Source organism: Cervus elaphus, chromosome 15, assembly GCF_910594005.1.
Source record: "Cervus elaphus chromosome 15, mCerEla1.1, whole genome shotgun sequence".
Lineage (NCBI taxonomy): Eukaryota > Metazoa > Chordata > Mammalia > Artiodactyla > Cervidae > Cervus > Cervus elaphus.
This window is the reverse complement of record NC_057829.1, coordinates 58,785,481-58,797,767: the sequence shown is the minus strand read 5'-3', so window position 1 is coordinate 58,797,767 and position 12,287 is coordinate 58,785,481. Positions and strand designations below refer to the sequence as shown.

General features: G+C 43.7%; 1 protein-coding gene across 4 annotated transcripts in view; it reads right to left on the bottom strand.

The window, feature by feature from the left end:
* PLCE1 (phospholipase C epsilon 1) overlaps positions 1-12,287 on the bottom strand; it is a 361,223-nt gene that overhangs the window by 98,724 nt on the left and 250,212 nt on the right. The gene's annotated exons all lie outside the window — the stretch shown is intronic.

The window sequence follows — 12,287 nt, the reverse complement described above, 5'->3', positions numbered from 1 at the left end:
TTTATAGATGAGGAAACTGAAGGACAGAGAGCCTAAAAGACTTGCTCAAAGTTCCCAACCAATAGGTAGCAAAGCCTGAAACTGAACTGAGGTATGTGCCCCTGGTGGCTGAGAGGTAAAGAATCCATCTTAGCCAACCAGGAGATGCAGGAGACGCAGGTTACGGGAAGATCCCCTGAGGAAATGGTAATTCACTCCAGTATTCTTGCCTGAAAAATCACACCAAGAGAGGAGCCTGGCAGGTTACAGTCTATGGGGTAGCAAAGGGATGAACACAACTGAGCACACACACATGAAAAATGAAATGTGTGTCCCTGAGGTGTTACTATTAACTACTCACTAAACACTTAATGTAGATACTATTCTCCTCTAGGCTTAAATTTAGTCTAATGTGATTTGCCTTTCTACTATACAGACCAGTGTATCAGTTCAGTTCAGTTCAGTAGCTCTGTCTGAGTCTTTGCGATCCTATGGACTGCACCATGCCAAGCTTCCCTGTCCATCACCAACTCCCAGAGCTTGCTCACACTCATGTCTATCCATTCAGTGATGCCATCCAACCATTTCATCCTCTGGCGTCCCTTTCTCCTCCCACCTTCAATCTTTCCCAGCATCAGAATCTTTTCTAATGAGTCGGTTCTTCGAATCAGGTGGCCAAAGTATTGGACTTTCAGCTTCAGCATCAGTCCTTCCAGTGAATATTCAGGAATGATTTCATCTAGGATTGACTGGTTTGATCTCCTTGCAGTTCAAGAGACTCTCAAGAGTCTTCTCCAACAACTCAGTTCAAAAGCATCAATTCTTCTGCGCTCAGCTTTCTTTAGAGTCCAACTCTCACATCCATACACGACTACTAGAAAAACCATAGCTTTGACTAGATGGATATTTGTTGGCAAAGTAGTCTCTGCTTTTTAATATGCTGTCTAGGTTGGTCATAGCTTTTCTTCCAAGGAACAAGAGTCTTTTAATTTCATGACTGCAGTCACCATCTGCAGTGATTTTGGAGCCCAAGAAAATAAAGTCTCTCACTGTTTCCATTATTTCCCCATCTATTTGCCATGAAGTGATAGGACCAGATTCCATGATCTTAGTTTTCTGAATGTTGAGCTTTAAGCCAACTTTTTAATTCTCCTCTTTCACTTTCATCAAGAGGCTCTTTAGTTTTTCTTCACTTTCTGCCATAAGGGTGGTGCCATCTGCATATCTGAGGTTATTAATATTTCTCCCAGCAATCTTCATTCCAGCTTGTGCTTCATCCAGCCCAGCCTTTCATATGATGTACTTTGCATATAAGTTAAATAAGCAAGGTGACAATATACAGCCTTGACATACTCCTTTCCTGAGTTGGAACCAGTCTGTTGTTCCATGTCTAGTTCTAACTGTTGCTTTTTGACCTGCATACAGATTTCTCAGGAGACAGGTAAGGTGGTCTGGTATTCCCATCTCTTTAAGAATTTTCCACAGTTTGTTGTGATCCACACAGTCAAATGCTTTGGTGTAATCAATAAAGCAGAAGTAGATGTTTTTCTGGAACTCTCTTGCTTTTTCGATGATCCAACGGATGTTGGCAATTTGATCTCTGGTTCCTCTGCCTTTTCTAAACCCAGCTTGAACATCTGAAATGTCACGGTTTACGGACTGTTGAAGCCTGGTTTGGAGAATTTTGAGCATTACTTTGCTAGCGTGTGAGCAATTGTACAGTAGTTCGAACATTCTTTGGTATTGCCTTTCTTTGGGATTGGAATGAAAACTGACCTTTTCTAGTCCTGTGGCCACTGTTGAGTTTTCCAAATTTGCTGGCATATCGAGTGCAGCACTTTCATAGCATCATCTTTTAGGATTTGAAATAGCTCAACTGGAATTCCATCACCTCCACTAGCTTTGTTCATAGTGATGCTTCCTAAGGCCCTCTTGACATCACATTCCAGGAGGTCTGGCTCTAGGTGAGTGATCACACCATTGTGGTTATCTGGGTCGTGAAGATCTTTTTCATACAGTTCTTCTGTGTATTCTTGCTACTTCTTTTAATATCTTCTGCTTCAGTTAGGTCCATACCATTTCTGTCCTTTATTGAGCCCATCTTTGCATGAAGTGTTCCCTTCAGTATCTCTAATTTTCTTGAAGAGATCTCTAGTCTTTCCCATTCTATTGTTTTCCTCTATTTCTTTGCATTGATCACTGAGGTAGGCTTTCTTATCTCTCCTTGCTGTTCTTGGGAACTCTGCATTCTCCTTTGCCTCTAACTTCTCTTCTTTTCTCAGCTATTTGTAAGGCCTCCTCAGACAACCACTTTGCCTTTTTGCACTTATTTTTCTTTGGGATGATCTTGATCACTGCCTCCTATACAATGTCATGAACCTCCGTCCATAGTTCTTCAGGCACTCTGTCTATCAGATCTAATCCTTTGAATATATTTGTCACTTCTACTGTATAATCATAAGGGATTTGATTTAGGTCATACCTGAATGGCCTAGTGGTTTTCCCTACTTTCTTCAACTTAAGTCTGAATTTGGCAATAAGCAGTTCATAATCTGAGCCACAGTCAGCTCCTGGTCTTGTTTTTGCTGACTGTATAGAGCTTCTCCATCTTTGGCTGCAAAGAATATAATCAATCCAATTTCAGTATTGACCATTTGGTGATGTCCATGTGTAGAGTCTTCTCTTGTGTTGTTGGAAGAGGGTGTTTGCTATGACCAGTGTAACTGGAGTATAATACTTAATAATAATGTACTATTAAAGTCCCCGCTTTATGGTATGCAGCCTCAAAATCCTTTGCTTAATCTCTAAGATTATTTTGCTGCTTCCTATACTTTGGTGTCTTGATACTAATGTTCACTTAAGTTACTTTCTCCATCCTGCTTAAGGTCTGAGCTGATAAGTTCAGTTGTTAGTAGATCAAAGCCTTGGTCTTGACCTTGACCCCCCACCCCCACCCCTGCCATGGCCCATGAGTTTTACTTGGTTCAGCAACAGTGCCAAAACCTGAGGAGCAACTCATTTCCCTGGCTTGAGTGAGAGTGAAGCCTGAACAGAGAACGTTACAGGGGGAAAAGTTCAAGGTCTAAGGGAACACTTCTCTGCCTCCTTTCCTCCAAATAAAATGAGAGGAATGAATGGCATTTAGTGCTGGCAGCAACCACAGAGGGCGGCCCAACCTCTTTCTTCCAGATCAAGAATTCAAGGCTCGTGGGAGAAATTGACTTGCCAACGTCACAATTCTTATGGATGTCAAAACTAGGACTCCCAGGCTGGTGCGTTTTCCTCTGATGAAGGGAAGCTAGTTTTGGTAAACTTGGCACTGGTAGGTCCTTCTAAGCACTCAATAAGAGATGCATACTTGAAGACAGAGATGGAATCAAAGGAGAAGATACCAAGAAGACTATCAAAACATGATTTAGAAAATGAAAAAAGCAGAACAGAAAAGATCAGTGCTGAACACACCTTTCCTTTCCCTATACACAAACAAGTAGGAGACAGCAACAGAGAGATTCCATGCTAGCACAGGGTTATAATCTGGTACCAGTCAGGAGCACTGCAGTAATAATCTTTCTCTTCTTTTCTGAAATTGGCTGAAGCAAAAAGTGATGGGCCACCTTCTAGCCCTGAGCCCAGCCCCAGCCCAATGGGCTTTCGGCAGGCACCACCACTGTCCACCTGCTCAGACTTAGCTGAGCTCTCACGAGACGTCAGGGAACAGATCTGGAATCAGACCCCTGGGATGAGCCAGAGTCCAGACCATCCTGCAAAGAATGAAGATCCTCTTGGGAAAGAGAGAACCTTTTGTTCGGTCTCCTGGGACTCCTCTGGGATTCCCAAAGCCAACCCCTCTCCTGCAGCTGTGAGCAATCCCTGGCTCACTGCTTCTCGGCCTTGTCCCTTCACCTGCTTACCCAGTTACCAGTCACTTTTGTGGAACTCTGGCTCTCTAGACCAAGCCATTATATTGCCAGTAGAGACTGAGTGTCGTTAAAGTTTTCAGCCAATTCTTCTGTTGCTGTGATCAACTTTTGATAAGCCCTATCTACCTAATGTGAAGAGCTGACTCAAAGACCCTGATGCTGGGAAAGATTGCAGCCAGGAGGAGAAGGGGGTGACAGAGGATGAGATGGTTGGATGGCATCATCAACGCAAGGGATGTGAGTTTGAGTAAACTCTGGGAGATAGTGAAGGTCAGAGAAGCCTGGCGTAATGCAGACCATGAGGTCAAAAAGAGTTAGACATGACTGAGTGACTGAGCAACACCAATCCTGCCAAAAGAAGTCATCAGAAAACACTCAGAATCACAACGTCATTGACTCTTTGAGCTAGAAATTTGAAACCATCTCCTTAAAATAAAGATGAAATACTTAAAAATTTAAAGTTGTTCTTCAAAGACACCCAATGCATTAATTCTTGAGGCCTCTGGCTGTATTTTTTGTATGGCTTTAGCACCTTCTCTGTTGAAATGGATGGAAAATCAGTGTTTCTGCAAAGTCACTGTTCTGTCAGGCTATTTTGGTACTACACAGTGACTTGTCAGTGCTGTGACCTGAAAGGGTTAACACATCTCCCCCTGGAGAGACCTGCTTCAGAGAGCAGGCACTGACCGTCATGAGGTTTGTGCCTCAGTCCTGACCACACACCCAGATTTATTTCCTATCAGTCAAATTGTTTTCCATATACTTTCCCACAATGCTAGGAAAAAAATAGTGATACCATATTTCACATGGAAACCTAATTTAAACCAACTGTTCCATCTCCAAGTGTGAGTCCCTAGGGCTTGGTTATTGAGATTATGTAAGCACTGCTATCATAAACACATGCACACACAGATACACACACACATACATAATATCTGCCTACAGACTTTGGGAACAATTCTTACTGTGGCCTAATGTACTAATAATTCCACAAGCATTAAGTAACAAGAGTGCCGCCACTAATTCTAAAAAACGCAAATTCTAAAATGATGCAAAAAGAAAACAAGGATTCAGTGATGACTGTAAAATGTAGACCACAGCATAAACATGGTCATATTTACTAAGTGGATGAAGGAATGTGTTGCCAATCCATAAAGACTTTCAGGAAACCACACAGAAAAACATGAATCGCACGTGTATAGTACTACGACTCAGACACAGGGAACAGTCCTAAAGCAGAAAGGTGTTATATGTGTCAGATTATTTTGCCTCACTGCAATGGTCAGCACAGCATAGACAGAGAATCTGGGCCCTAGTCCCATTCCTTCAGTGTTCCTCCCAGAGGCTCTGTGCTTACCCTGACAATCCTGACCCCTTTCAACATGGCTACAGCTCCTTCATAACTGTTTTCTTTTCCTTCCTTCTCAGGCCTTTCTCAGTACTCTGGGGCCCGCGGACTGAACGAGTTGCTCTCTCTCTCCCTACATCAAACACCTTACTGGCATCATATAAGCTCAGTTTGAGAGGAACGTTCTTGCTCCATTCAACATGACCTTTCCCTGGTCCACCACGCCTTGGCTATGTCCTTTGTAAAGCTGAGTCCTTACCTTGGCCCTGGAGGCCCCTGTCTGTTCTCCAGTCTCACCTTGGCTCTCCCACACCCCTCCTCTTAGGGAGGTGAACCAGGCTTTTCCCATCTTATGGAGCTTGTACTGGTTGTTCCTTCTATGGGAAGGTACCCCGTTCCCAGCCCTCCACCTCTGCTCTAGCTAACATTGACACATCCTTTAGGCAGAACCATACTTAGGCCTGCAGCCAGGCACCCTGCCCATGCCCCAAGCTATAGAGGCCCACGTTGGCCCTCATTCAGCTGTGTCCCCGCCTTCCCTCCAAGAACAAGAAGCCTGTGGGCAAGAGGGAACATATCAGCCCACCACCAGATCACTCACCCCTGTAGACCGGTATTCCCAATCCCCTGTTCAAGCACCCCACTTCTAGGATGGCAAGGGCCTGATATCTGGATTAGTCCTCCTGAGGGTCACAACAATAGGCCTGAAGGCTGGCCAAGGGCGGGTAGTATATGGACGGAGTTTACACTTGGGGCTGGAGGTATCCACATGATACAGGCATACGAGCCAAGGTGGAAGGAGGAGGTGGACAGGCCACAGGCTGGGGTCTGGGGGCCTCTTTTTGTACTTCATCCCGACTCCCCTAAAGTCAGGGGCAGGGCTGTGTTCAGGAATCTGATGAAGGCCTCACTACCTTGGGGAGGCTCGCCCTGACTTCCCACGGGGGCAGGGTCCACACGCTCTGCGCTAGGTGGTGCCCCAGACCCCTTGTGCCATCAGCACTGTGTTCCCCAAAAGGCTGACTTGGGGGCTGCCGCACTCACCAGCAGCACAGCTCACTCCAGGTGCTCGAGGGGAGTCACATGTGAGTGCGTGTGACCTCCCTGGGAAGGCCGTTCCGACGGCTCACCTGGCACCTCACATACAGCCTCCTCCGGCTTCTCTTTCACTGGATGTTGGACCTTGAGTCCAGCGTCACGTCTGCACTTGGATTCTCACAGCCGCATGTGTTTGCCTCTGGCTTATTTTTGTTATATTTGTGTGCCTGACTCTTTCACATGGGTCTCTTCCGTCTCCCCCCGCACCCCCACCCAGACCTCCAGGGCAGAGACCATCTTTCCCACATCCCCAGTGTGGGGATGTTCGGTGCCCCTGACCGGCAGGCAGGCCACTCAGAGTCCCAGGAGGCCGTGGGCAGAGAGGATTCTCAGCCTTCAAATGGCCAGAGATTATATTTGGGAAAAGGCCTGAACACTTCCTACTGCTGTTCCCAGGTCCAGAAAAGGGGGACCGATGACTTCCTGCCAAAAAGTTTTTTTGAATATCCTGAACAGAAGTTTTCATAGAAAGATGATCCTTTGTAGTGGGTATCTGGTCACCCTCACTGCAAAGTCCAGGTTCAAATGGTAAAGTCTAAAGAAGGCCATGGGATGGGGAATACATGTAAATCTATGGCTGATTCATATCAATGTATGACAAAACCCACTGAAATGTTGTGAAGTAATTAGCCTCCAACTAATAAAAAAAAATTAAAAAAAATAAAAAATTAAAAAAAAATAAATAAAGAAGGCCATGAAGTCTGAGTAGAAAAGCTCCTCTGAAGTGGGTTGTGTGCAGTGCATATCTTTATCCACCCTCTACAGAGTTTTATTAGAACCCTTGAACTAGGGTAATTGGCATGCACATGCAGGCAACACACACACACACACACACACACACGTCCCTGCCTAGGCAGCACTCCTCACAACATGGCACATCTGCATCAGAATCTTTAGGCTGTTTATTCAAATACAGATTACAAGGCCCCACTCAGACCTAGAAACCAGACTCTCTAGATCTGCAGACCACGAATCTGCATTCTCAAATGCACTTAAGTTGAGAGCTTTCCCTGGGATTCAGTGTCCCTTTCTGGGCCCCTGAGCCTCGAGTCAGGAAGCATCACTTCAGTAGTACCTGTCCAGTACTCTAAGTCACCACCTCTGTAACTGCACCTGAGGCTGGAGCTCTGACCCATTTGGAACTCACAACTCGGAGCCAGCAGGAGATGGCATGGCACAGTGGTGAGGAGCATGGGCCTCGGAGTAGATCTGTCTTCAACTCCCAGTTCCACTGTTACTCTGTGCAGGTCCCTGAGGCAAGTGATCTACCCTCTTGGAGATTCCATTTCTGTTCCAGTAAAAGGGGAATAATAATATTTACCCCATAAAATTGTCATCAGGATGAACCTGCAGACTATATCCAAGACCTCAACGTGGTGCTCAGGATGTGGTTAAGGGCTCAACAGAAGTGGATTGCTGCGGCCACCTACTGCTTCTATAACCACTATTAGTACTGCTATCTAAGTTCCAGTAAGCAGAGTGCAGAAATCCAGAGAGAGGAGTCTCTAAGTCTCAGTTCCTAACTCCATGGAAGGAAGGAGCCCAAGGCTGGATCAGGAAGAACCTGTAGTAGCCTTAAGAAGGGTTTGTCCCTCAAATGCAAACCTGTCCTAAAAGGATAGCTCACCTATTTCCTGTCCTCTGAAGGCTTCTCTGACTCCTCATTAGGAATAAAATATCATTTTTCCTATTTAAATTGCCCAATTCATATATATATATATAGATTTATCTATGTGATTAATAAGTGTATTGATAGCATCCTCCCTGAGGATGTGAAGTGAGTGCAGAAGAAACTCCTGTTCTGCCTGGCATGGTTTCACCATAACTTTGTTTAGGAGAGACTCGGAAAAAAGGAGATACTTGAAGGTGGCTTCTGGAGAAGCCCTAAACACATCCTGGATTATACCCACCTCAAACTGCAGCACAAGTGTCTACAGAACAACTCTCCACCTCTTTTTTCTGGCCCTCAGTCCTGGTACCATCTGATCTAAATTTACATCTCCAGCATTAATTTTGACTCTTTCCCACTACTCATCTGTCTGACATTCCAATCCTACTACATTTCATACCATTTCCTCTTCTCTGCCTATTCCTCCTGTCTCTATGGTGTTGCTCCGTCTGCTCCTTGCGCTGTGCACACGTGCTTGTTTCCCTTTGCCTGTCCAACATTTCTTAGCTGAACTGCCTTTTCTTCACCTCAATCTATACAGATTACATGAAGCTGCACCCATACCCCCCACCTTTAGGCCTGGCCTTAGTGATTTGTTCAAAGATGGGTATAGGAGCCAGGTCAGGCCAACCAGAAGTCCCCTTGAGTCTTCTGCTGAAACTGTTAGGAAAAAAGACACAATCTTTTCATCAGAATCATAAACTTCAAAGATATGAGCCTGGAGCTATCAACAGCCACCTTTGCCACAATATCAGGAAAGCCTGCTTGAGAACGAAGCCAGGACAAATGAAAGATGAAAATAGATTCCTGAGGCTATTGGTCAGATTCCTAGATCCAGCCGTACTTGAAGCCCTGAGAATATTTCATTTAATAAATGAACAAATTCCCTCATTTTGTTTGAGCAGGTTGCTGTTGCTGTTAACTTGTAACTGGAAAGAAAAATTCTTAACTCTCTTTATCAGATGACCCTCATTCTTCCAACAAACACTTACTGAGTATTTACTACACAGTGCACCATGTAGGATACTAGCAAAAAAGACAAATATGGTACCTCCCGTGGGGAGCTTGGAGCCTCATGGGGGAAAATAATATAAACAAGGAATTAAATAATAGTGTGGTTGATACCATGTTAAGTAAGTACAAGGCCAACTTTATCCATTTATATGCTATCATCTTTGGAAGTCCAAAAGGAAGTCTGATCTTTTTACCACTCCTTGGTCCCAGTCAACCCCCCAAAGCACTTTATTTATATCTCTATACAGTGCTTATTCTTTCCAAGCAGCTACTGCATGCCTGTGAACTTGCCAGGAACATGCTAGGCATGGGGGCAGGAGAGGTTGGATCAAGTATGAGAAAAGTAAGTTAGCATGCTCTGCATTGCAATGATGTCAACTGTATATATGTCCATCTTCTCTAAATAGTCAGCTCCTTAAAAATAGGGACCATATCACTCAGCCATCTTTCTATTGTTTGCAGAATGTCTTCCCTGTAGTTTGCAAAAGATAACTTTATTCTCAAATTATTCAACTAAAAATTCCTTATATACTCAGAAAATAGATTCTAAATTCACTAGAATTATTTACTGTTTTTAAAACACACTTTTTGTTTATTCTTCTTCCATTTAACTAAAAGCTTGTATCATAAGTTACATGTGAATATTCCCAGGATGTGAACTCTAGAAACTTTGACAAGTCCTCAATTTTACACGACATACTTAAACTGCCTTTTTGTATAAAGCATACAGTTATTATAAGTTTTTAAAATGCTTTGCTGTTCCATTCTTTGTGACATTACATTACCTTTAAATATTGAAGTATAATTGACATATATTAGTTTCAGGTGTATAACAATTCAATATTTGTATCTATTATGAAACAATCACCAGAACAAGTCCAGTTAGCATCGATTACCCCACATACACAATTTTTTTTCGTGTAATAAGGACTTTTAAGATCTCTTCTCTTAGCAACTTTTAAAAATGAAATACGGTGTTATTAATGATAACATGTTGACTACCATTTTATATATAAATATGTATATATACATATATAGAAAAAATATCCTCGTGACTTCATTATTTTATAACTGTAAATTTGTACATTTTGACCCCTTCACTCATTCCCCTCCCACCCCTCACTGGCCTCTGGCAACCACCAAACTGTTCTCTGCATCTATGAGCTTCATTTTTTTTTGTTTTGTTTTATGTGATTTAAATCCCACATATAAGTGAAACCACAAGGTAATTCTCTTCCTCTGATTTATTTCACTTAGCATGACATCCTTGGGGTCCCTTCACATTCTCCACAAATGACAAGATTTCATTCCTTTGTATGGATATTTACTATTTTAAAATCCACCATTGGACATACTTTGACTTAAAGATACAAATGCCATTTCTATTTAAATGGTCTACAGAGAATTACAACGGCTATGCAGGCTGTGTTACCCTCTTCTCTCTTAACACAACTGAATGGATCATTCATTCTGAAATCATTTTTTAAAAACTATTCAAGAATAAGCCTCATTTTATGCATATTCTCTCCTTTTGTAACAGTATTATCGTTGTCCTGGAACAGGGTCTTTTTAATTTCATCCCATTTTAATAATGGGATTAACACTCACCACTAGGGACTTCCCTGGTGGTCCAGTGGTTAAGAATCCACCTTCCAATGCAGAGGATGAAGGTTTGATATGTGGTCAGGGAACTAAGATCCCACACATCGTGGAGCAACTAAGCCCATGCTCTGCAACTACTGAAGCCCACTCGCTCTGGAGCCCACAGGCCACAACTAGAGAGTCTGTGCGTCACAATGAAAGATCCCACATAACAGGGATGATCCTGCATGCACAACTAAGGCCCAGTGCAGCCAAATAAATCAATTAATTTAAAAAAACCATGGCTAGCAGTTTACATAAAACATCTTGACATGAGTTGCCAGCTCCACACTATCCTGATCCTATTGCAGGATCACTTATGAATCAATTTCTTTTCCTCTTTGTATGATTTTAATAATAATACTTACAGTAACAATAGCTTCAAAGTATTGGTTGTGTGCTATGAGAGGGACACTGCTTATTCCATTTAATCCCCTCAGCCCTCACAGCTGGTACTAACAGTGTTCCCATTTTACAGATGGGGAAACTGAGGTTCAAAGTGACTGAGGTAGCCTGTCCAAGGTGACACAACATGAAAACTAGGAACAAGACAAATCAAAAGCCTGTGCTTTTAAACTACGTGCTTTATTCTTTTCCATTTTCTCTTGAGCAAAGAGGGCCAACTTTTACTCCTGACGAAGGCCCTGATCTACTGAGCAAAGAAATGCCTTCACACAGACTATGCGGAGCTCTGCTCCAGATTTGAGCAGCTGAGTCTCATCTCCTATAGAAACAGGACGTTGGTTCCTGATAGGTCACAGAGAATGTGGTGCAGGGGCTTGCCAGCTGTCCCCCAGTGTTCCTGCTCTCTCACCTGCGTAAAGTTCTAAGTTTTCTCTGACAAGCATGAATTTGAGTCTGGAAGTGGAGGGAGAGTGTGAGAGAAGCCCTGCAAGAGATTCCATCCCTGGGCTCACTCCTGGGGGCAGCAAGGTGTCCTGGGCAGAGGTCTGAGGAAGTGTCAGGAGATGCCCTAAGAAACCTCCCCTGAGCTGCTGCCACCCCAGGAGTGGCTCCATCCCGAGGTGCTCTGAGTGGTGGACAGGAAATGGCCTCACTGGTTACCTAAGTCCCCCAGTGGGAAACTCACTGGCCACAGGCCACACTGCTTGGAGAAGGGAGAGAGAAGGTAGTCTTCTAGGGCCACTGAGCAGGGCCAGAGGTTCTGAGACCTGCTGTGAATCACTCTGGACCCCAGGGCAGGTGGATTCCTGTCACAGGAAAGGAAGAAGGAGCCCCATAAGTCACTGTTTCACCCCTAGGACCCAACGGCAAATGTTTGCTGACTGCAAGGTGGATGGTAAGCAGGTAACAAGAGATCAACAGTTAAACAGATACCAGTGATCAAGCAGGAAGGAGAGATTGTAAGGGAATAAAATCATTTGCATGTGTTCGCCTATGTTCCTCTAAAGACAAATCTGTGTGAAGAAACAAAGGATATTAGCATCCCACCAAGATCCATTACATCCTGGTAGATATAATAGATCATTAAGAGGAAGGTAATGGAATCTGCTGTCTGTGCCGTACATGTGCATAGGGGTGAGCTTCTGTGAACAAAACTTGCTAAGGAATAAATGTGATGAAAACCAGAGTTCTGTCATTTTAGCTTCCCTGTTTT